Below are 24,306 nucleotides of genomic sequence, written 5' to 3' on the forward strand. Positions count from 1 at the left end.
GACCGGGGGTTGGGTGGCTCGCCCTTGCGGGGTCATGGGTGACCCCAGGGCTCGTCCTCCTAGTTCACCTTGTCTGGTTTGTGTTCAGTTAATAAAGTGGCCCATTTCCCAACAACTGTTGTCTGCCTCTTTATTCCGTTTGGGGGTGCAAAATCTCTTTTGCCAAATCCATCTATTTTACTACTGGTTTAAGGAGAACATGGGGTGGGGGAGGGCAGAAGGAAGCAAGTAAATACTTGGCCTATTTTCCATGTGTGTCCATGTGTCAACCAAAAGTTAAGGGAATCTAAGAGTAGTCTAAACAGACCCAATAAAGATACTGGAGGGTTAGAGAGTGGATGTTTTTTTTAATATGGAGAGAAGATGCAGTTGCAGTTTAGTTTATCCACAGCCTAAGCCACCATTTAAAACAGTAAAATCATACAAAATTAAAACCGAAGGACCATAAAATCATACATGAAAAGACATAAAATGCTGTTGTAAAACTACAAATATAACAGAACATGGCAGTTACAGCAAACAGATTGGTAAAGGTGTTTAGCCATTTCCTGACTGAATTATTAGAGTTTTCCTTACTCTTGTGGCAAGCCAGCCAAATTTTGCTAATTTATATGTAACCTCAAAGGCAAGTAAACACTTGGCCCATTTGTCCATGTGTCAACCTAAAGTTAAAGGAATCTAAGAGTGGTCCAAACAGACCCAATAAAGATACTGGAGGGTTAGAGAGTGGATGTTTCTTTTAATATGGAGATAAGATGCCCTTCTTATATCTAGTCCTTTTTGAACCAAGTCAAGGGTGTTCTGAATTTAAAGAATAAGAAAGTTATTCCTTCACATTTCTAGACACTATTGCAATGCCCAGAAGACAAAATCTATTCTGATCTGCAAGAGTGGATATTTAATTTTTTCAAAGGAAATGGGAATTCTTATTCGGCATCCATATCTATAATATGATTAGGGAACTAGCAGCCAGAAGCACCACTGCAAAGGGACAGATATGGCAGGTATCTGAAGAAGTGAGCAGTGACCCACAAAGGCTCATAACTTGCCGCATATTTTGTTAGTCTTTAAGGCGCTACTGGTCTCTTGCTCTTTTCTACTGATACAGGCAGACGAACATGGCTGCCCAGGGGTGGAATTCTAGCAGGATCTCCTTTGCATATTAGGCCACACAGCCCTGGTGCAGCCAATTCTCCAAGAGCTTACAAAAAAGAGCCTTGGCTATATTAGGGGTGTGTGGCCTAATATGCAAAGGAGATCCTGCTAGAATTCCATCCCTGCGGCTACCCAACTGGATATGACCCCAGATCATGATATTGCTAACAACATCAATGTGTTGATACCAAGCATTTTTAGCTAGGTGTGTGTGTGAGAGAGAGAGAGAGAGTGAGAGAGAGAGAGAATGAGTGGGTGTGTATATTACTTTTGGTTTACAGAGGCCAGATGAGGGGTCAGAAGTTCTGCTATCCAAGAGATGTTTAGAGAAAAAAAGAAGCAACTGGTTTGTGGAAATACGAAGGGCCTTCAGAATAGCTAATGAAACTGTAGGGAGTGTTAGAACAATGGTCTCAAAAACAGCAGGTCAAGAAGAAGAAATTGAATGAGATTACATAATTCCCAATACCTAATTTCTCCCTGAAATCCAACAATCCATTTTTTTCCTCTTGTTAGGTAACTGGAGTCTGTCTCTAATTAATTCCATTTTGATCATTGGGGAATTTGAAGAGAGAAGGAATTTGGAGGGAGGGTCTGGAAAAAAAATCAGAATTCCTCTCTGTTAATGCTCAGAGGCATAAAATGTCTTCCCAAACCTCCCCATCTTCCTGCTAAAACACCATTCCAGGGTAGAGTCCCAGTGGGCCAATGACCTGGAGACACGCCCACCCATGGACTTGGGTGGAATGGGGGAAGGGCCCATTGCCAGGGTTTAACCCCCTCCCCCCAAAAAATCTGCCTCTGTGCATTCTTTATGTGTGTAACATAAAATGGTAGAACCTGAAGTTTCAAAACATGCTTCGTTCTCTCATCAAAGAGAATGAATGAGAAATCCCTCATTTGGAGAGAGAAAAAAGAGAATAAGTGAAAGCAATGAGACTATCTAAAATGTGGCTAGTCTCTTCGGAGATTGTGAATAAACAGTCTTGACTGGAATCCTACTATACTTCCTTGGAGCTCATTTTCACCTGATATTGAACCCTTTCTGAAAAACAATAATAAAAATATATCAAGACTCCACACATTGTGCAGTTGGAGTGGATGTTTACATTAATATGGAGAGAGTATGTTATATTTACAGCAGATACATTTTAACTAGGTCCCTGACACCCTAAATTAAAAACAAAATAATCAAGCTATCCCTTCACATTTGTGGATTGCTAGAACTCTGGCCAGTAGCAAAGACATCTGCCTGTTTGTGTTGACTTCTCAACAGACTATGCATGATTCTAAAGTATGTGTGGTTAGGAAAAGGAACCTGTAGGTTGGTACATGCACTAATTTTCATAATAACATAATAAATAGCAGCGTTAATAAGGAAGAGTCAACTCTGCCTTCCTTCTGGGAGAAGATCCCCAACTACAGGGCATTGGTTTGGCCATTCATTATATTGGGTAGCATTGCTAATAAAGAAATTGATTCATTCACAGCAAGTGACACTCAGTTCTGTTTACTCGGGGACAGGATTAACACATCTGATCAGAACACAGAATGTAGCAAATAAGGAAATATGTTAATATCAAATTCTTGTGGTCACTGAAAGTTCTCAATATGTGTTCAGAGTTCCATTTATTTTCTGTCATGGCCACTCTTGGCCCCCCACTATGGGGTAGTCTCTGTTGATATTGTGATTAAATCATCTTGACTCGATTGGAACCCTAGAATACCTCTGTGGAAATGTCAGACTACTTTAAAAAGATTCTTCGGAAACCAATGAGAAAAAATGTGTGAAGAAGAAACATACTTCGCACAGTGTACAGTTAGGTGAGGATGTTACTTTTAATACGGAGAAAAGTTGTCATACTTACCTTTAAAAGCTCTCCAGGAATCTAAATTTTAAAAAGTAAAAAAGTTATTCCTTCACATTTCCAGACACTGTTACAAAGCCTAGTAGACTAGAATGTTGCAAATAAGGAAATATATTAATATCAAATTCTTGTGAGTGCTGAAAGTTCTTGATATGTGTTCAGAGCTCTAATTATTGTCTGTCATGGTCACCCTCAGTCCCAACTCTCAAGTCTGTTGAGACTTTGATTAAAGAATCTTGACTGGCTAGAACCCTAGAATACCTCTGTGGAAGTGACTGACCCCTTATAATGGACTCTTCTGTAAACCGTCGAGAAGCAACATTCTCCTCACATTATATTTATTTATTAATTTGACTTTTTTACATACAGGAATATTTCTTTTAACATGGAGACAATTTATCATACTTATATCAATGAAACCTTTAGCGACATTCGTTCCGGTTTTATGGCGGAGCGGGGCGGCAGAGTTTCGGACTGGCTCTGAAGCCTGTCGAATTTTGGCTTTCTAGGGGGGCCTGTCTAGGTCCGTACTCACTCTGTTGTAGAGTGATAGTACAGAGAAGGGGCGAGGGGAGAGGATGAGCCTGGCTGGCTCTCCATAAATTCCCCCTTACCTTATTCCCAGAAGGCAGAAGGCGTCGGAAGACGAGTTAGCTCCAGCCACCGGTGCACGGAGGTGGGGCGTGGAGGTCGGTTCAGGAGAGGCACGAACTTTTATTCTCTCTTCTTTTGGATATCCTGGTGGCGGTTTGGACGGTTTTGATAGAAGGTGGGGTCCCCACGGAGCGGCAAGCCCTCCTCGCCTCTTTCGTGAGTGAGGAGGAGGAGGCGTCTGACGTGTACTACAGTATCAGCGCGGCGGCGGCAGCGGTTACGGGAAGGAACGCGACAGGCTGAGGCATAAGAGGATGGTTTTTCTCTTTTAGCTGTGGGAAACCGGTGAAGGTGCTGGATTGTCTATGAAGCTAACTGGCAACTATTTTGACTGAGATTTTGTGAAAAAAGTTGGTCTCCCTATGGACTTTGGGGCGTTGTTGAAAAGCGGAAATCGAAGCAAAGAGACGACGGTGGCTCAGAAGGCTAATCTGGAGAGGAGAACACGGACAGGACAGGACAGCAACGGTTTGGATCATAATGGAGTTGTCGCTTTAAGGGTGTATCCTACTAGCCTGTGTAAATGAACTATAGCAGAAAGGAAAAGAGAACTCACAAGTAGATAACAAGAGTTATAGTACTTCAAGGGACTCCAAGGGACGACGAACTATTGACTGGCTGCAATATTAAGGATAGAAACTAACAGAAAGCATAAAGAGGGAAGAGTTACTATTTCTCTCAGGCTGTGCTGTTCTGTGTTAGGTTATATCTTTTTTTTTTGTCTGTTTCAATCCCTATTTCTTTGACTGTTTTTTGCTGACTGTTTTTTGCTGACTGTTTCCTTGATTGTTAATTGCCTAATACGGGTATAACCTAAGGTCAGTGAATTACAATTATTCTAGGAAGTGATAGCCTGTTTACTGCTGACAATAAGATTCAGTGAATTAATTTTTCTTATAAATTGAAGTTAGTGTGTTAAAACAGGTCTGTAGGATGTCTCAACAAGGGAAATTCAAATTCTCCCCAGGGCAGCCTAAAGCAGTCGGTGCCGCAATTGCACAGGAGTCAATTAAAGAAATACAGCAGAATTTTGCTGAGGCACTTAATCAACTGCAGGCTTCATTATCCAAACAAATAGAAAGATTGGGTGATAAATTTGATGGTTTAGATAATAAACTTAGTGATACCAAAAAGGATTTATCAGAAGTGGTGAAGATAACCAAATCAATAGAATATAAATTAAAACAGACTGAAAGTAAAATGGGAGATCTAGAGCAAAAACAGACTGAATTAAATAGCAAAATAGCTCAAATTGAAATGGGACAAGCGGAGTATGTGCTTAGATTTCTAAATGTACCGGAGGAGAAAAGTGAGTGTTTACTAAAAACAATGGCGGAAGCATTAACGGATATTTTAGGAATAGAAAACGAAGAAATAGAGAAAGAGATTGATAGCATTTATAGAGTTAATACGTTATATGCGAAAAAGAATGATCTCCCGCGGGAAATACATGTGAGGTTTGTCCGAAAGGTGATTAAAGAAAAGGTTTGGAGGGAAGTTAAAGACCAACAGTTAATGATAAAGGGAGTTAAGATTAAAATTATGAAAGAAGTGCCCTGGTCAATACGGAGTAGAAGAAGAGACTATGTAAAGTTAGCTGAGTTATTGCAGGGGAAAGGCATAATGTATAGATGGTTAGTTCCGGAAGGTTTGTTATTTACTTATGCCAACTCCAGATTCAGAATAGACTCCGCTTTCAAATCAGAGGAATTTATTAGTAAATACACGAAAGACTGGCAAAGAAAGGTGTGGTCAAAAAATCCTAAAGAAAGGGAGGAGAGAAATACACAGAATGAGGCTGCCCAACACTCAAAGGAACGGGAGGAGGGAGAAGTAGGCCAAGAAGAGGAAAGTTTATATAGAGAAACCAGGTTACAGAAAAAGAAGAAAACGCAGTGGACAGAGTGATAAGAATAACAAAATAAACTGTAATAAATAAAATGAAGATCATTTCAGTAAATATAAATGGCCTAAACTCGCCCCAGAAAAGGAAACGTGTTTTTCACCAACTTAAAAAAGCTAGGGCAGATGTCATTTGTCTACAAGAAACCCATATAAAAAAGAAGGACGAACATTTGTTAGTTAATAAAGGATTAGGAAAAGCTATATGTACCTCTGAGGAGAGGGGGAAAAAAAGAGGATTAGTAACATATATTCAGGGTGATATTCACGCGGAACTAATCTTTGAAGGGAAGGATGCGCGTTTTCAGGGTATAGAAATTGTTAGTCAACAAGGGAAATTTCTTCTAATAAATGTTTATGCACCCAATGACTCACAGGGCACATTTTATAGAGATTTATGTTATAAGGTGAGAAATTGTGATTATGAGAACATATGTATAACAAGTGATTTTAATGCAGTAAATGATCCACATCTAGACAGAAGTCCACGGATTAGTGGTAAAAAGAAGAATAAAAGGAAAGGAAGTCTTACTTTTCCCCAAAACTTTGTTGAATTGGTTGAAGACTATGGTTTGGTAGATATTTGGCGTATTTTAAATCCAAATAGACGGGATTATACGTATTTCTCAAATAGGCACAACTCCTGGTCAAGGATTGACATGATGTGGATTTCAGTGGGCATGGTTAAAACAGTGCAGGAGGTAGAAATTCTCCCCTCAACTTATGCGGACCATTGTCCTGTTATTTGTGTAATGAAAAGTAACCAGAGGAAATCTGGATGGAGAATGTACCATAATTTGACGAATAATAAGAAGTTTGTGGAATTTATACAGAAAGAAATGACCTTTTTTTTTAAGTGAATACACATGATGAGCTGTCCCACACGATAATGTGGGAAACGAGCAAGGCGTTTTTTAGAGGACTGGTCATTAACTTTTTAGCGAATAAGAGACGGGAAGATGCTAGAGTAAGGACAGAGCTGACTGACCTAATTAAACAAAAGGAATCTCAGCTAAAGGTAAATCCCTTACAAAAGGAAATTAAAGAGGAAGTTAGGAAACTAAAACATAAACTCCATTTAGCCATGCTGGAGGAAATGGAAAGGAAAATAGTATATTCTAAGCAACAATATTTTGACAACGCAAATAAGCCAGGGAAATGGCTAGCTTATAGAATTAGGAAGGAAAAGGAAAAAAAAATAATTAAAGTGTTAAAAGATAAAGAAGGAAGACCTAAATCCCGACCGGAAGATTTAAAGACAATAAAAAAAGATTTTTATACGGATCTGTATAAAAAGGTCGACATACCCAGGAAGATCAAGAGACTTACTTAGCCAAAAAGCCTTTGATGAAGATACCGGAAGATAAAATAAAAATTCTAAACGAACCAATTGCCATGTTTGAAATAGAAGAAGCCTGGTCCAAGCTAAAGAAAAACAAAGCGGCAGGCCCAGACGGTATTCCTGCAGAATATTACATTACTTTTAAAGATCTGTTAATTAACCATTTTAAAAATCTAACTCAAGAGGTCTGGCATTCTGCAAAATTACCTGATTCCTGGAGACTTAGTAATGTGACGCTTATACCTAAACCTGATGGACAACCTGATGATATTAGATGTTATCGTCCAATATCTTTACTGAATGTGGATTATAAAATCTACTCGCTAATCTTGGCAAATAGGCTGAAAAAGATTTTAAACAGTATAATCCATCCGGATCAAATGGGTTTTCTACCATCCAGATATATACGAACAAATATTTGTATTCTTGCCAACATTATGGAATATCTGGACTTATGTAGAGATAAGCAGGTTGCCTTTATTTTTATTGACGCGGAAAAAGCGTTTGATAATCTTGATTGGAATTTTTTGTTTGAAATTTTTAAGAAAATGGATTGTGGAGGGGATTTTGTGAAAAATATCCAAGCGATCTATGATAAACAGTCAGCCAGGATAGTGGTCAACGGAGATTTAACGGATGAGATAATACTTGAGAAAGGCACAAGACAGGGTTGTCCGCTATCCCCTCTTCTATTTATATTATCTCTGGAAGTTTTAAATAATACGATCCGGGCAAATGCTAAAATTAAAGGAGTTAAAGCGAAAGGAGAGGAATATAAAGTTTTGACATACGCAGATGATATGGCCTTAATTCTGCAAGATCCTTTAGAGTCAGCTGAGGAGGCCCTGAAAGAACTAATTGACTATGGTGTGGTAGCAGGTTTAAAGGTAAACAAACAGAAATCAAAAATTCTAACGAAAAACATGTCGATTCTAGCATCTCATGAACTCGAGAACAAGATGGGCTGTAAATTAGAACAAAAAATAAAATATTTAGGTGTACTTCTATCAAACAGATGTAGTACCATATATGAAAATAATTTCATACCGCTTCTAAAAGACACGCAAATATTGATTAAAAAGTGGAATAATGTAGGATTATCTCTTATGGGAAGGGCCGCTTTGATTAAGATGTGTATATTACCTAAGATTTTGTTTCTGCTACAAATGGTATGTTTCGCTGTTAAAAAGCCGTTTTTTATCAAGATCACTCAGCAGTTTAGATCTTTTATTTGGCAGGGTAGGAAACCCAGAATCAAATGGAAAATTTTACTGGACAAGAAGCAAAATGGAGGCTTGGCTCTCCCAGACCTGGAGGTATATCATCTAGCTTGCAGAACCCTATGGCTAAAAGAATGGATACTTTTAGAGAATAAACGTATATTAGCGATAGAAGGTTTTGACCTCCAAGCCGGTTGGCATGCAAATCTCTGGTATCTAGGGAAACCTCAGACTTATTTTAAAAACCATTTGATACGGAAGTCCCTTTTGGAAGGCTGGTCCAAGATCAAAAATAAGATATATGGGGGGAAGACTCCCAGATGGATTTCACCCGAAGAAGCTTCGGTGCAGCCTCAATTATGGAAGACTACAAACCCAATCAGATACAGTGACCTCCTGGACGATACGGATAAACTAAAAAATAAGGAGGAGCTAGATATGCAGGGAGTGAAGATAGACTGGTGGGTAATGGTGCTGATTACTGTAAAATATAATAGAGATAAAATCTCAGGATTTACAAGGCAGAACTTTGACTTTGATAAACTACTACTGTCAGGCCCACAAAAAACAATCAAAAGGGTATATAACTATGTGTTACAAATGGACTTAGAAGATGAAGTGGTTAAGGAGGCAATGACAAGGTGGGCTAAGAACTTAGAGAAAAATATTATGATAGAACAATGGGCCAACTTATGGAAAAATAATTATAAAATAATTAAACCGGTTAACTTTAGAGAGAATTTTTTTAAAATGTTCCACAGATGGCACTTCACCCCGTCTCAGTTGAGTAAAATAAAGTCTACTTTGTCACCGAAGTGCTGGAAATGTGAAGCAAAGATAGGTACGTTTTTTCATTGTTGGTGGACATGTGATCTAGCAAAAAAGTATTGGGTTATGGTCTATAATCTATTAAGGGAGATATTAAAAGTAAATATGCAATTCAAAGCAGAGATAATGCTCCTATCTTTGGTTAGAGATAATATCCCGCGAGAAGATGAATACATCACAGTTTATATTATAACTGCTGCTAGAATTTTATTCGCAAAAGTTTGGAGACAGAAAGATATACCTCAAAGGGATGATTTAATACAAAAAATTCTAAATGTCGCTGAAATGGATATCTTGTCTAATATGATAAGAGGTTTATCTAGAACTGATGCAATTAAGAAATGGGGAAAATTTTATGATTGGGTTAATAAAAAGAGATAATTGAGGGAAGAGTTTCTAAGAGATTACGATAATAAAGCCATGGAAATAATACATAGGTAATGTAACAAGGATGTATGAATGCTTAATGACAGTATAATCCACAAGCAACCTCAATTTGTTTAATGTGTTTATGTATTATGTTTTCTGTAAATATAAATAAAATGGTTAAAAAAAAAAAACCTTTAGCGACATTCATGCCAACTTAAATGGGGGGGAGTTATTGCTTTATATTTCTAGACACTGTTGAAATGGCTATAGATAAAATACCTTTTGTCACCTCCACCTATTTTAATATTGGTTCAAGAAAAAGTTGCAAAACAGGAACATATGAACATCCTTCATGGTCCAAACTAAAATTGAACTGAAACAAAGGAAACTAGTACTTCATGCAATGGTTGGTTCACTCATGAAACTCATTGCCACAAGATGTGGTAGCAGCTACTAGTTTAGATTAATGTCAAAGGTGTCTGGGCTAATTTGTGCAGGAGACCTATAATGCCAAAGATGGATTTAAAAGAGAGACAGAGAAAAGGAGAAAGAAACAGATACAGTTTTTCTGCCTTCCTGAATGCAAGTTCCAGATCTGCGAAAGTTGATACTTAATTTTTGCAATTGAAATGGGAGATCTTAGTAACCCTATCTATAATACTATCAGGGAACTAGCCACCAGAAACAGCCTGAACCATTGCAAGGGGACAGATATGACAGGTATCTGAAGAAGTTAGCAGTAATTCACAAATGCTCATAACTTGCCACATATTTTGTTAATATTTAAGGCGCTACTGGACTCTTGCTCTTTTCTACTGCTACAGAAAGACTAACATGACTACCCCTCTACACATGACCCCAGACTGTGATATTGCAAATAATAATGATGATGGTTTGTGTTGATACCATAAATGTTCTAGCTATGGTGTGCATGTGTGTGTGTGTGAGTGTGTGTGTGTGAGAGAGAGAGAGAGAGTTCTCCCATATTCAGGATACTGATATGTAAGAGTGGATATTTAATTTTTGTGAAAGGTCCGCTGAATTCAGGTCTCTGTGTCAATGGAAATGGGTACACAGCCGTTGGCCATTGTTTCTGGTGTTAAGCCATGCTTGGACTGCTTCACTCAACTGATTCTACAGTAATTTATTCAGTTTTAATTTTAAAAAGGTAATTATCAAGGGAAACCCAGTCCAGCACTAACAATAATGAAGAAACTGCAATGATTAAGAGAATACATTATCATCAAATTCTTGGGGGAACTGAAAATTCAAAGTACATGTTTAAGAGTCCATTTCTTTTCTTTCACAGTCACCTTTACCCCCCTCCCCCAACTCAGAGTGTGGGTAGTCTCTTAGGAGATTGTGAATAAACAGTCTTGACTGGAATCCTACAATACTTCCTTGGAGCTCATTTTCACCTGATATTGAACCCTTTCTGAAAAACAATCAGAAAAATACATCAAGAAGTGTCATTCTCCACACATTGTGCAGTTGGGAGTGGCTGTTTACATTAATATGGAGAGAGTTTGTAATATTTACATCAGATACATTTTAACTAGGTCCCTGCCACCCTAAATTAGGAACAAAATAATCAAGTTATCCCTTCACATTTATAGACATTTATTTATCTATAAATGTTGGCTATGGGGTTGGCTATGGTAGGTCAAAATGCCCACCTGATCGCACCCTCTGATTAAACAGTCTTGACTTGATTGAAATCCTACAGTACTTCTGTAGAGCTCATTTACACCTGATATTGGACTCTTTCTGCAAAACAATCAGAAAGATGCATCAAGGAGAAACATTCTCCACACATTGTACAGACTGGAGTGGATGTTTCTTTTACTATGGAAATAATTTGTTGTACTTACACTAAGCATATCTTTAACTGGGCCCATGCCAGCCTTAAATTAAAAACAAAATAACCAGTTATTTCTTCACATTACAGACATTGTAGTAGATAAAATCTCTTTTGTTACTTCCATCTAGTTTATTATATATTCAAGGAGAAAATAGGAAAGCAGGAAGCAAAGGAACCCCTTTGTTGTCCAAATGAAAATTCAAGTCATACTAAACATCCTTGTGTGGTTGGGTCAACCTGTGAAATTCATTCCATGAGATGTGGTAGTGGATATTAGCCTAGATAGATTAAATTTCTCACTTTGGAATATTGATGGTATGGCACATCTCTTTAAAGTGCAGTGCCAATGGGGTATCTAGTACTTCATGCTTAATCCTAGAATGGTGTTCAAGCACCCTCATTTTTGATTTCCTAGTAGACATCCCTACATATAACTTATTGACCCTTCAGATATCCATGTATCTGATCTGCTTTGAATTGCAATTAGACAGGTATGTAAGTTTGATCCTTTTGCCATCCAATGGATTAATAAATGTGTTGATTTCTAACACGTGTACATGCTAAACAGTGCCCACAAGCCACATGACCCTATGTGTCACTGTCTGTTCCAACATCTGCTTTAATTAGTGAACTTCTCCGGTTCTTAGAATTCCTAAAGTCAGTCCTTGGTTTCCTGGAACAGCTTGAAATACTGGAGGCAATATGTTAGTATTTGGCAATGGTTCTCTTGATCTGTTTTGTTAGCAGGGAAAATGGCAAAGCACAAGCCAAGTTATCACTCTGCATTCTCTTTTTATGTTGTTAACAATGTTTGTCTTTCTACCTTGTCTTTCAGCCTTCCATAATACCTTTAAGACAGTCTCTTTAGGGTAACCTCTTTCTAGGAATTGTTGTTTGAATTTAACTACCACTGTTCTAAAATCCTGTTTGTTGATGGAGTTACATTTAATGCATGCAAACTGTCCATTTATTGTTGTATATGGCAAGCAGCAGCATTCATGCTATGCCCCCATCCACCTCTTACCATTAATGGAATCCTTTGTTTAGAAGCAGATAACAGAAACAACTTGGTGCAATAGCTCTTCTGGGTTTATAGGACTATGCCAAAGTTTCCACTGATTTCACAATTCAAGACATAATTTTTTAGTGCTTTTACTCTCCTTTCCACCATGTTTGTGCTCAAAGTGACTTATGAATACATTTGAAGAAATTTGTTTTGAATCTGAGGTGGACTTTTGCATGATGTTCTTTCATGCAAAATCTACATAGTGATCAAAAAAGGGAGCTGATAATTTTTTAACATTTCTTTTTAGTGTTTGTCGATCAGTGTATGGCTCTTCAACAGGTCGCTTCACTGTATTCCTTCCCAACAATGCCACACTATGCAATTGGCTTTGTTCCACATGTTTATTCTCTCACAGCCTCCCAAGAAACATGGCTATCAATCAGTCTGACTCAGAAGCATCTTTAAGCACACTCCTGTATGCAGAAACTTGACCCAAAATTGCAATGCAGTCATTTCTAGGTCTTCAGAGTGAAACAAAGAAGCTTATTGATCTGCTCAGTTCTGACTTTTGTATTTATTATTAATTTAATTTATTTCTATCCCACCCTTCCCACATGTGGCCTCTGGGCAGGTCACACAACATGTAAAGCTCACAAAAATAAAACCAGTTCTAATACTATAGAGTCCCAGTGGGCCAATGGCCTGGAGCATGCTTCATTCTCCCATCAAAAACAATGGATGAGAAATCCCTCATTTAGAGAGGGAAAAGAATAAGTGAAAGCGATGAGACTATTGTAAAAAGTTAATTTTCAGAAGGAAAAAAAATCCTCTTTGCATAACACTGAGGCTACCAAAATGGGAGTAAAGTTAATATTCCATAAAAGGTAGAACAATATGAGGTCCATGCCCAAGGGAAAGGCCTGAAGAAAGTAGCAATGTGAAAGCCCAGGATTAGGTAAGAACAGGCAAGAACAGAGGCAGTGGAAATGACAGACTACTTTAAAAAGATTCTTCAGAAAACCAATGAGAAAAAAATGTGTCAAGAAGAAACATTCTCCGCACATTGTACAGTTAGGTGTGGATGTTACTTTTAATATGGAGAAAAGTTGTCATACTTACGTCAAACAACTTTGTAGGAACCTAAATTTTAAAAAAAAGTAAAAAAGTTATTCCTTCACATTTCCAGACACTGTTACAAAGCCTAGTAGACTAGATTGTCGCAAATAAGGAAATATATTAATATCAAATGCTTGTGAGTGCTGAAAGTTCTCGATATGTGTTCAGAGCTCTAATTATTGTCTGTCATGGTTACCCTCAGTCCCCACTCCCCAAGACTGCTGAGACTTTGATTAAAGAATCTTGACTGGCTAGAACCTTAGAATACTTCTGTGGTAGTGACTGATCCCTTATAATGGACTCTTCTGTAAACCAACCAGAACAGTATGTCAAGAAGCAACATTCTCCTCACATTGTATTTATTTATTAATTTGACTTTTGTACAGACAGGAATGCTTCTTTTAACATGGAGACAATCTATCATACTCTTAATGTATTTCTATCCCACCCTTCCCACATGTGGCCTCTGGGCAGGTCACACAACATGTAAAGCTCACAACAATAAAACCAGTTCTATTACTATAGAATCCCACTGGGCCAATGGCCTGGAGACACATCCACCCATGGGCTTGGGTGGAATGGGGGAAGGGCCCATTGCCAGGGTTTAACCCCCTCCCCCAAAATAATCTACCTCTGTGCATTCTGTGGTGTGAAACATAAAAGCGTAGAACCTGAAGTTTCAAAAGCATGCTTCATTGCCCCCCCATTCGGAATAATGAGACATACAACTAAGTTGGATGAAAAGGGCCACTTTATTAAATTTTTGCGGCAAAGGGAAAAAACATTGGGGTCAGGATGAGCCAGGGGTCATACCGCTGACCACCTCCTCACCTGAGAACTGGGCGAGCCCCAAGGCCCCGAGCCTGAGCCAACCCAACGGCTCAGGCCCGGCCAGCCAGGCACGGGATCCCGGTCGCTGAGCTCCACCCCGTCCCAGCCGTGCAGCCTGGGATGTGGAGACTCCAAGCTGCGGGATCACGAGGCTCCCTGAAGTCAACCTTGAGCCGTGCAGCTTAGGTCACCCCAGGGAGACCGTACACCCAAACGGTGTGTTGCCAAGGGAGCTCACCGAAACCCCAGAAGAACATGTTCCCAACATAACAACCCGCTAGTGACCAAATTAGAACAGCCCCGCCTCAAGCCAATTAGCCAACACACCACCAGCAGTACAAGGTAGGCGAAAACACTCCCAAGTAAGCCAATAACTTGAAAGCGAAAAATTCCTACCCGGCCCCAAAAACCTGGCGACCAGCCTGTGCCTGTACTGCATGACGGGCGGGCGGGCGGGCCGACAAAACCTAGAGCAACTGCGCCACAAGGGGCCGGGCCAGCCTATATAAGGTGGCCCGCCCCCAGGCCGTTGCTGGTCAAAACCATTGTCTCCCTCCTGCAGGGGAGGCAATGAACGGCCCCCAGCCTAGGGCGGGCGTTAGCTCGCTCGGCTGGGAAGGGCCGAATTCTCTCATCAAAAACAATGAATGAGAAATCCCTCATTTGGAGAGGGAAAAGAATAAGTGAAAGCGATGAGACTATTGTAAAAAGTTAATTTTCAGAAGCTACTAGTCTAGATAAATGTCAGAGGTGTCTGGGCTAATTTGCGCAGGAGAACTCTAATGCCAAAGATGGATTTAAAAGAGAGGCAGAGAAAAGGAGAAAGAAACAGATACAGTTTTTTTCTGTTTTCCTGAATGCAAGCTTCAAATCTGCAAAAGTGGATGCTTAATTTTTTGCAATTGAAATGGGAGATCTTACTCAGCATTCCTATAATCTCTTTTATTCTATCTAGTTTATTATATATTCAAGGAGAAAAAAAGAAAGCAGGAAGCAAAGGAATTCCTTTGTTGTCCAAATTCAACAAATCAAAGTCAGACTAAACATCATTGCATGGTCAGGTCAACCTATGAAACTCATTCCTCAAGATGTGATAGTGGATACTAGCTTAGATAGATTAAAAGGTGGCTGGATAAATTTGTGCAGAACAGGTCTAATGCTTTAAATGCATTTTTAAAAGCCAGGTACAGTATTTCTGCCTTTCTACCTCACATATTCAGGTTACTGCTCTGCAAAGCAAATAGGAATTCTTACTCTGCATAATTCCAGAACTCAATTAGGTAGAGATGTCCATCTGGTTCCCCATTCAAAAGCACAGGCAGCCATATAGTAGCACAGCTGTTTGTGATTTGTTTTTGCAAAGGAGACACTGTTATTAAACCTACTACTTGTTTTGGACTCTTATCTATACCTAATATGCAGTTCTTTTAGTGGTTCTGGGAAGTATTTACAGGAATGTACATGCATGCGAGACACTTGGAAAATTTAAGACAACAATGTGTAGAACTCACCTCCAAAAACTTATCCATCAGTGGATTGGGAGCCTAAATTTGGAGGAGAGAGAAGAAAAAGAAAGAGGAGAAAAAACAGTTATTCAGACTTCAGTGCTATAGCAGCTCTTAATAACAATGGTATCTTTCAATGCCATCCTAAGGATGTCTAGACAGATCCTACCGACTTGTTTTCAAAGCATTCTAAGGATTGCACAGCTAGTAACAGTCATCTCTATTTTTTACAGTATAGAGAGAAACAGGATGCAAGGAACCCCTTTGTTTCCCACATACTAAGATGAACTAAACTAAAATTACTTTTTAAGTGATCTCTCATTATAGGATTCTTGCCTCAATGCCATGCAGAGAAAACGGAAAAAAATGTTCAGGTTCTTTTACACATATTGAATAATGCACTTTCAACTTACTTTCAATGCATTTTAGTGATTTTTTGCAATTGGATTTTGCCATTTCATACAGTAAAATCCAGTTGCAAAGTGCCTAATACTTTCAGAACACTCACTGAGGGCACTTTCATGCACACTGAGGGCGTTTTCGCACTCACCTTCAGCCGGCGTGACCCCCCTCTTCACCGTGCAGGATCTGCGCGGATTTCGCACGAAACGCCGCGGAGCAGCCGGAAGAGCCGGAAACTCCCGGCGCAAAAGCCACGCAAACGGAAACTACTTTTTGGCGGTTTCCGTTTGCGCCGCAAAAGCGCCGGGAGTTTCCGGCTCTTCCGGCCGCTCCGCGGCGTTTAGTGCGAAATCCGCGCAGATCGTGCGCGGTGAAGAGGGGGGTCGCGCCGGCTGAAGGTGAGTGTGAAAACGCCCTCAGTGTGCATGAAAGTGCCCTCAGTGAGTGTTCTGAAAGTATTAGGTTAAGTCTTTTGTAGGAGTAGAGTTTTGTGTTCTCAGAAGCTTGCAGTCAAGGGTGTAGCCAGGATATTTTAGATCAGGGGACTTTTTAAAAATTTGGGTGGCATTTGAATTTTGAAAAGCCCCCCCCCACCTAAAAATCTTGACTATGCCCCTGAGAGACCCACTGCCTCTGGCTCTCCTGGGGAGGGGAGGAGAGGCAGGGATGGCAGGCAGACCGGGCCTCAGTACTTCTCACAGTCAGTTGGAAGAAGCACAGAGAACCACTGCCTCTCACTCTCTCATCCTGCTTGACCAAGCAGGAGAGGAGAAGAAGTCAGAACCAGCAGTGAATTCAATGAGAAGTCGTGTTCAGGGTAGGGTTGCCAGGTCCAATTCAAGAAATACCTGGGGACTTTGGGGGTGGAGCCAAGATCAAGGCTGTGACAAGCATAATTGAACTCCAAAGGGAGTTCTGGCCATCACATTTAAAGGGACGGCACACCTTTTCAATTACTTCCTTCCACAGGAAATAATGAAGGATAGGGGAACCTTCTTTTGGGGGTCATAAATTGGATCCCCTGGTCCAATCTTTTTGAAACTTGGGGGGTATTTTGAGGAGAGGCACTAGATGCTATACTGAAAATTTGGTGCCTCTACCCCCAAAAAACAGCCCCCCCAGAGCCCCAGATACCCACGGATCAATTCTCCATGATTTTCTATGGGAATAAATCTCCATAGGGAATAATAGAGTTCCCAGCGGACATTTCCCTCCCCTCCCCCCGCTTTTTGACAACCCTGAAGCGGGAGCAGGGTCTCCAAACCAGGGGATCCTCTGCCCCCACCTGGGGATTGGCAACCCTAAGACACACCATCCCAAGAGGAAGCCTTTCAATCGGAGACTGAAGCCTGCAAAGGCACATGGTCCTCTGAGGGCGGTGCTTCCCCCCACCGGCCAGCTGACTGGGGGCGGGAAGGAGTCTGGGAAAGTGGAAGAACCCCTGCTGGGACCTGGGGATTGACAAGCCTAGTTCAGGGGCACTGACAAGAAGTTGGGGAGGGGGTGACCCCCAGAGCCCCCACCCCAAAGCTACAGGCCTGCTCGTAGTCCTGTCTGTCTGACTGTCTCTTCATATTTCAAAATATTTCGGAAAATAACTTAATAAAGCACAGTACATGACACTCTATGGAGCAGAAGACAGACTTACCGATTCAGTCTCCTTCAGGCAAAGAAGAGAGATGATAAGAACGGCAGCCACAACCTGGAGCTTCATCTTGGTTTCTCTTTGGTGCTTTTCAAGAATGAAATTGCTGATGTGAAGATGGGGTGCCTGCAGCTGCTGTATATATACTGTGGACTCTGTCCTTGGGTTTCAGGCTTGGTTGCTAAAATACAAGGCCTCCATGATCAAGGGTGCAATCTTTCTGCCAATCAGGAAAGGTTAACTCTCATCCTGTGCTGGGTAAATATTGATTCCAAAATACAGAGACCAGTGTGGTGACAAAGTTTTAATGACATTATTCTTCCTAAGATTGAGCAAACAGATGTGCCAGAGCAAGAGGAAACATATTTTTGCTTGTCTATTAGAAGAGATATCCCCAGGTAACTCAAATATTAGAATATGCAGGCAGGGGCTAAGTATGGTATATGAAAAGTTTTAAAGCATGGCAGGGTTAACGCCTCCCCAAACACTAACAATGACATCAAAAATAGAATGGTAGCTGGCCTTAGGGTGTTGTAGTAGTCCCCTTTCTAATTGTCATTTAATTTATGAGCAAGATTTTATTTCAAATACAAAGGCAAGGTATTTTAAGTGCCAACATTATTTTAAATAATAATTTTAAATATCTTGGTCACAAAGAGTTCCCGCTTTTCCCATCCTCTTTCAGGGAGCGAGACCGTGAATGCTTGTTAAAATTATTCAGCAGTGGATCTTACCTTAGAGATTTATTCCATAACAAGAAGAAAACTATCCCTTAATTCAGTTAAGAGGGAAACATGTGCTCAATGCTAGGCAAGCAGTCATCCTGTCAAGAAAGGATCTGAACCCAGGAATCTCAAAACATTTTAGTCCTGCTGTTCCTCTTATCTTTCTGCCAACACATGATTCTCCACTCAGCACAACTTTGTAAAATAGGGTAGGCTGAGCAAAGGTGACTGGCTCAAATTCATTGTGTGAGCACATGGAAGTCTATTAACCTGGGTCAGACCATTGGTCTATCAATGTCAATAACATCTACTCCAATGGGCAGCAACTCACCATGGTTGTAGGCAGAATTCTTCCCATTACACTACCAGAATTTTAAAACTAAGTTTGAAAGGCCCAGTCTGGGTACCAGTAAATCCTGGAGAGCACAGTTTGTCACTGTATGACTTCACCTGCAGGAAAAACTCAGAAATGAAATCACACCTCTCTTGGAATCACCAGAAACACTAAATTAAATCCATAGAGTTTCCTGTAAGTGCTGCAGTGAATTGATGTCTTTTCTGGGCTTTCCTTGTAAGCAGGCCTCATTTTGGGCAGGAGCTCACAGGAGTGGAGCTCCAGAACATCTAAATTTTATTGTGTTCTTTCTTACTTATCCCTCCCCCCCCAAATTTTTTTAAGTAATTTTAAAAGTATGATGGGTGTAAGGTAGGCTTCCCAATCCCCAGGTCCCAGTGGGGGATCCCCCGTTTTGACAGGCTTCTCCTCGCCCCCAGCCAGCCGGCCGGTGGGGGAAGCCCCGCCCCCACAGTCATTCTGTAGATTTAGAGCTCCTGCAGCTTTAGAAACCCGTAAACAGTTTTTAAAATATATGCCTTTAAGGCTGAGCAGGAAGTAGGGAACAGGAAGGGCTTCATGGGAAAGGGTCAGTAACAGTTTCCTCAGAGAACGGCCCCTCCCTTTCTTTTGCTTTCATTTTCAGAGCCAGTAAAGTTCTGCAGGAACAAGACCCAGTAAGTATTTGTGTGTGTGAGAGAGGGAGGGGGCAGGGGATTCCCTGGTTTGGAGGCCACCCCCCCTCACTTTAGAAAGTGTGTGGGGGGGAGGGAAATGTCTACTGGGCACTCTATTATTCCCTATGGAGAACGATTCCCATAGGGAATAATGGGGAATTGATCAGCGGGTATTGGGGGCTCTGGGAGGGGTATTTTTTGAGGTAGAGGCACCAAATTTTCAGTATAGCATCTAGTGCCTCTCCCCAAAATACCCCCCCAAGTTTCAAAACGATTGGACCAGGGGGTCCAATTCTATGAGCTCCAAAATATGGTGCCCTTATCCTTCATTATTTCCTATGGAAGAAAGGCATTTGAAAAGGTGTGCTGCCCCTTTAAATGTGATGGTCAGAATTCCCTTGGAGTTCAATTATGCTTGTCACACCCTTGTTCCTGGCCCCAATGTCTCCTGGCTCCACCCCCAAAGTCTCCTAGCTCTGCCTCCAAAGTCCCCAGATATCTCTTGAATTGGACGTGGCAACCCTAGTGTAAGGCAGGGGTGGGAAACATCCGGCCTGAGGGCCATTTATGGCCCTCAAGATTACTTGGTCTGGCCCTCGGGGCTTCCTGGGCTGAGTTGAGCCACGTGGTGGCCTCTACAAAAAAAAAGCCCTGAACCTAGACATTTGCCTAGGGTGGGTGACATTTGCCTAGGGTGTGTGTGCACCAAATTAAACTCTCCCCACATGACTTCAAATAGAAAAACAATTATTTGTATTAGTTTTGCTGGCCTGAATCGTTCTCCCTCGGTACAGCACTGTTTTTTAAGTTGATAATTTTGTATGGACCGTGAATAATTTTATAAATATCCAAATGTCCCTTGGCAGAAAAAAGGTTCCCCACCCCTGGTGTAAGGCTTTATTAAGGCAATTATAATCCAAGAAGCTTTTGAAGCATTTGCTGAGCTGATATAATTTGGTACACCTCCTGGTGATATCAGGGGCGTGTGACATATGCAAATGAGTTGTGTTAATGATCTCTGGCACCTCTTTTTCTACGAAATGATCCCTGCCTGGAAGTGATGTCTTGCTGTTGCTTGAGAGCCATTTTGGAAAAAAAAATCCACCATCTGGCAAGAGGAGCAGCAGTGGAAAACAACAGCTGGTAGCAGTAGAGCTCCCGTCTCCTTCTCAATCTTCCCTTTCAGCAATTGGCTGGGACTGCTGCAGATTCTACAGGTGGTACTGACCACAGTCCCCTCCCTGCTGGTTATGGCCCTGAAGGAATTGAACTGGGGACCTTCTGAATTTCAAGCAGATACTCTGCTACTGTGTCACAGACCTTCTCTCATCAAGGCAGCATGACAAGCTGAACTCATCAGAACTTCTAACCACTTCATCTTATTGCGTCTCAACTAGAAGCACTACACAATCACAATGCATCACATTTCCTTTCTGCATCTATTTCTTTGTTTGCCACTATTCTCTTCTGGAAGATTTTGATATGAGGAATTCAAAAAGTTTTCATAAGGGGTCCATCAAGTCCCCAGTGCAATAGTAGCAATGCTTCTTGCTGTCCCAGGAATTTTAAGTGTACATACAGCTACTAAAAGACAAGAAAAGGGAAACAATTCACCTATGAACTCCCTCAGAGACAGAAGCAGAAACCAAGTTTACAGAGAGTGCCACCCAGAGTTATACCATTAACAGTTACTGGAAATGGACATGGAGCACCACTCCGCCTGGGTGAGTCCATGTACCATTTTGTGACTCCCTTTTATTTTTCCTGAAGTTCCAGCCATGACCTTAAAATTGCTTGCACAGGGTTTGCGAATTCCCAAATCAAACTGGAAAGTGAAATGTATATGATGTTGAAGTATTTCTCCCTTTAGAATATTGACGGAATGGCACATCTCTTTAAAATGCAGTGCCAACGAGGTATCTAGCACGTCACGCTTAATTCTAGAATGGTATTCAAGCACCCTCGTTTTTTTTACTTCTTAGTAGACATCCCTACATATAACTTATTTACCCCTCATACAGCCATGTATATGATCTGCTTTGAATTGCAATTAGACAGGTGTGTAAGTTTGATCCTATTGCCATCCAATGGATTAATAAATTCCTTGATTTCTAACATGTGTACATGCTAAATAGTGCCCCAAAGCCACATGACCCTATGTGTCACTGTCTGTTCCAACTTCTGCCCTAATTAGTGAACTTATCAAGTTCTTAAAATTTCTAAAGCCTGCCCTTGGTTTCCTGGAACAGCTTGGAATATGGGAGACAATATGCCAGTATTTGGCAATGGATCTCTTGATCTGTTTTGTTAGCAGGGGGAATTGCAAACCACAAGCCACGTTGTCACTCTGGGTTCTCTTTTTATGCTGTAACGATGTTTGTCTTTCTTCCTTGTCTTTCAGCCTTCCATGTTGCCTTTAAGACAGTCTCTTCAGGGTAGCCTCTTTATAGGGATTGCTGTTTCAATTTAATCACCTGTGTTCTAAAATCCTGCTTATTGATGGAGTTGCATTTAATGCGTAAAAACTGCCCATTTGTTGTTGTATATGGCAAGCAGAAGCATCCATGTTATGCCCCATCCGCCTCTTACCATTAATGAAATCCTTTGTTTAGATGCAGATAACAGAAGTTATCTGGGCAACAGCTTGGGGCAACAGCTCTTCTGGGTTCATAGGTCCATGCCAATGTTCCCACTGGTTTTACAATTCAAGACATATTTTTTAGTGTTTTTCTCCTTTCCACCATTTTGGTGTTCAAAGTGACTTATGAATACATTTGAAGAAATTTGTTTTGAGTCTTAGGTGAGCTTTTGCATGGTTTTCTTTCATGCTAGATCTACCTACAAATACTCAGTTGGTGTTCTGTGTAGTGATAAAAAAAAGGAGCTGATAATTTTTTGACATTTGTTTTGAGTGTTTGTCAAGCAGTGCAGGCTCTTCAACAGGTCACTTCACTGTATTCCTTCCCAACAATGCCACACTATGCAACTGGCTTTGTTCCACATGCTCATTCTCTCTCTTCGTTGGAAGGACATCGCATCGGGTGGCCTTTGAAGAGGACGGTTTGTGGGGTGGTTTAAGGGGCCAGGCTTCGCCTCCCCTCCCTCCCCCGTTGGGGCTCCTTATTCAGACTTTGGGGACAAGCCTCGCAGCCATTTAGCAGGGTGATCTTGGGGCTGTTGTGAAGGCTCACAGGCGCAGGGCCTGGTAGGAGGGGGCAGGAGCTTTACAGTTGGTGGGCTTGATAGGACAGTGCTCTTGCTGTTGGGCCAAACCTGTGCCATTTGAGCCTCACTCCCTTTCTTTTGCGCTCCAGCTTTACAGTTGGTGGGTGAGGGCTTGATAGGAATGTGCTCTCGCTGTTGGGCCAAGCCTGTGCCATTTGAGCCTCATTTCCTTTCTTTTGCGCTCCAGACGCCTTCCCCTCCCTCCCCCCTCCTTTGTTTATTGGTGGGGTGCCACACACTTCATTAGGCCTCAATATTTTGGAAAATTATAAGGAGTGGTGGATATCAGAGGCATGGGCCCGAAGAAAGGACAGGGCCCCTCCAAGGGTAAGCAGCCAGCTAAGGCCGCTTCAAAATGAAGGAGTCAAGACCCACCAGGGGAGGAACTGGATAGTACAGTGATAAGGCAGGCAATTTTAGATAGGGTATGTGTAATGGAAAGGGATCAAGGGGCGTCTGGGTCACAGGTGGCCTGGCCGGGGCGCCACAGCGCCACTGGGCGGTCAGGAACGCTCACTTTTGAAAGGGAGCTCCTGTCCAGGCTCTCTGTTTTGCAGGAGAACATGGCCTCTGGTTCGAGGGTTGACCTGGGCCAGGATGTCAGTGCGGCCATGGAATGAGGAGGGCGGCGAGCAGGATGATACGGAAGACCTGCGGCAGACAGCCCAGCCTGTGGCGGTGACACCGGCGTTGGACGAAGGTAGGTCGTCAATCCCTCCTCGGCATATAGAATGGCCATGGGGGGTTTGGAGCCCAAGGGCGGTGCAGCATCCAGGGTAGTCAGGTAAGATGCCCACGCCTGGGGAAGGCGGGCAGTGGCTGCCCTCGGCACAACCAGGACCATCTTGGGCGTCGGGTTTACTGATGGGCCGACCTCAATGCATGCAGACGGGGTGGGGCCAGGTGTCCCCAGCCATGGGAGGGGCAATGGCAGCCCATGGGCCTACAACAGCTGTGGCTTCGGCGGGAGTCCTCCCTTGGGGCAGCCAAATGCCAGTGGCTCACCCCTTTGGTTGGCCTGCCATGACTTGTTACCCCTGGGGTTATCCACATAACCCATATGGGTCCGTTCCCTTGTTGTCGATGCCATTTGGAGACCCAGAGATGCCCCTGGGGGACCACCTTACTCCCGCTACCAGGGAGAAGATCCTTAGGGGGGAATATGTGGACGTCTTCAGCCTCCTGTATAGAGAGCTTGAAAAGAAGAGTAAGGAGGAATTGGACGAAAAGGAGAAGGAGAAGCTGAGGCGGCAGAGGGTCGATAGAACCTGGGCCAACTGGCTTCCAGGTTTTCTGATATATGCGGGGGTTATCGCGAGGGCGCAGCCAAATAGGGCCGCGCCCTTGTTTCAATACTTTGACATAATATACAGGGCCTACACCAACTTTGTGGGTGCGGCCTGGTTACAGTACGATGAGACTTTCCGCATGAGGGTGGCTATTAACCCTATGTTACCGTGGGATCAGATTAACCAGCAGTTGTGGTTACAACTAATGGCCCCGGCTAAGCCCAATCTGGGGGACAGGGCGGATAGCGGGCATTTGGTACATAGGCAGACAGGTATCCCAACAGCCCGCTCCACGGCGGGTCAGTCGGTTCAATCCCGGCTGTTATGTTGGGAGTTTACCTCACAAGAAGTA

Source organism: Heteronotia binoei, chromosome 17 (genome assembly GCF_032191835.1).
Source record: "Heteronotia binoei isolate CCM8104 ecotype False Entrance Well chromosome 17, APGP_CSIRO_Hbin_v1, whole genome shotgun sequence".
NCBI classification, from domain to species: Eukaryota; Metazoa; Chordata; class Lepidosauria; order Squamata; family Gekkonidae; genus Heteronotia; species Heteronotia binoei.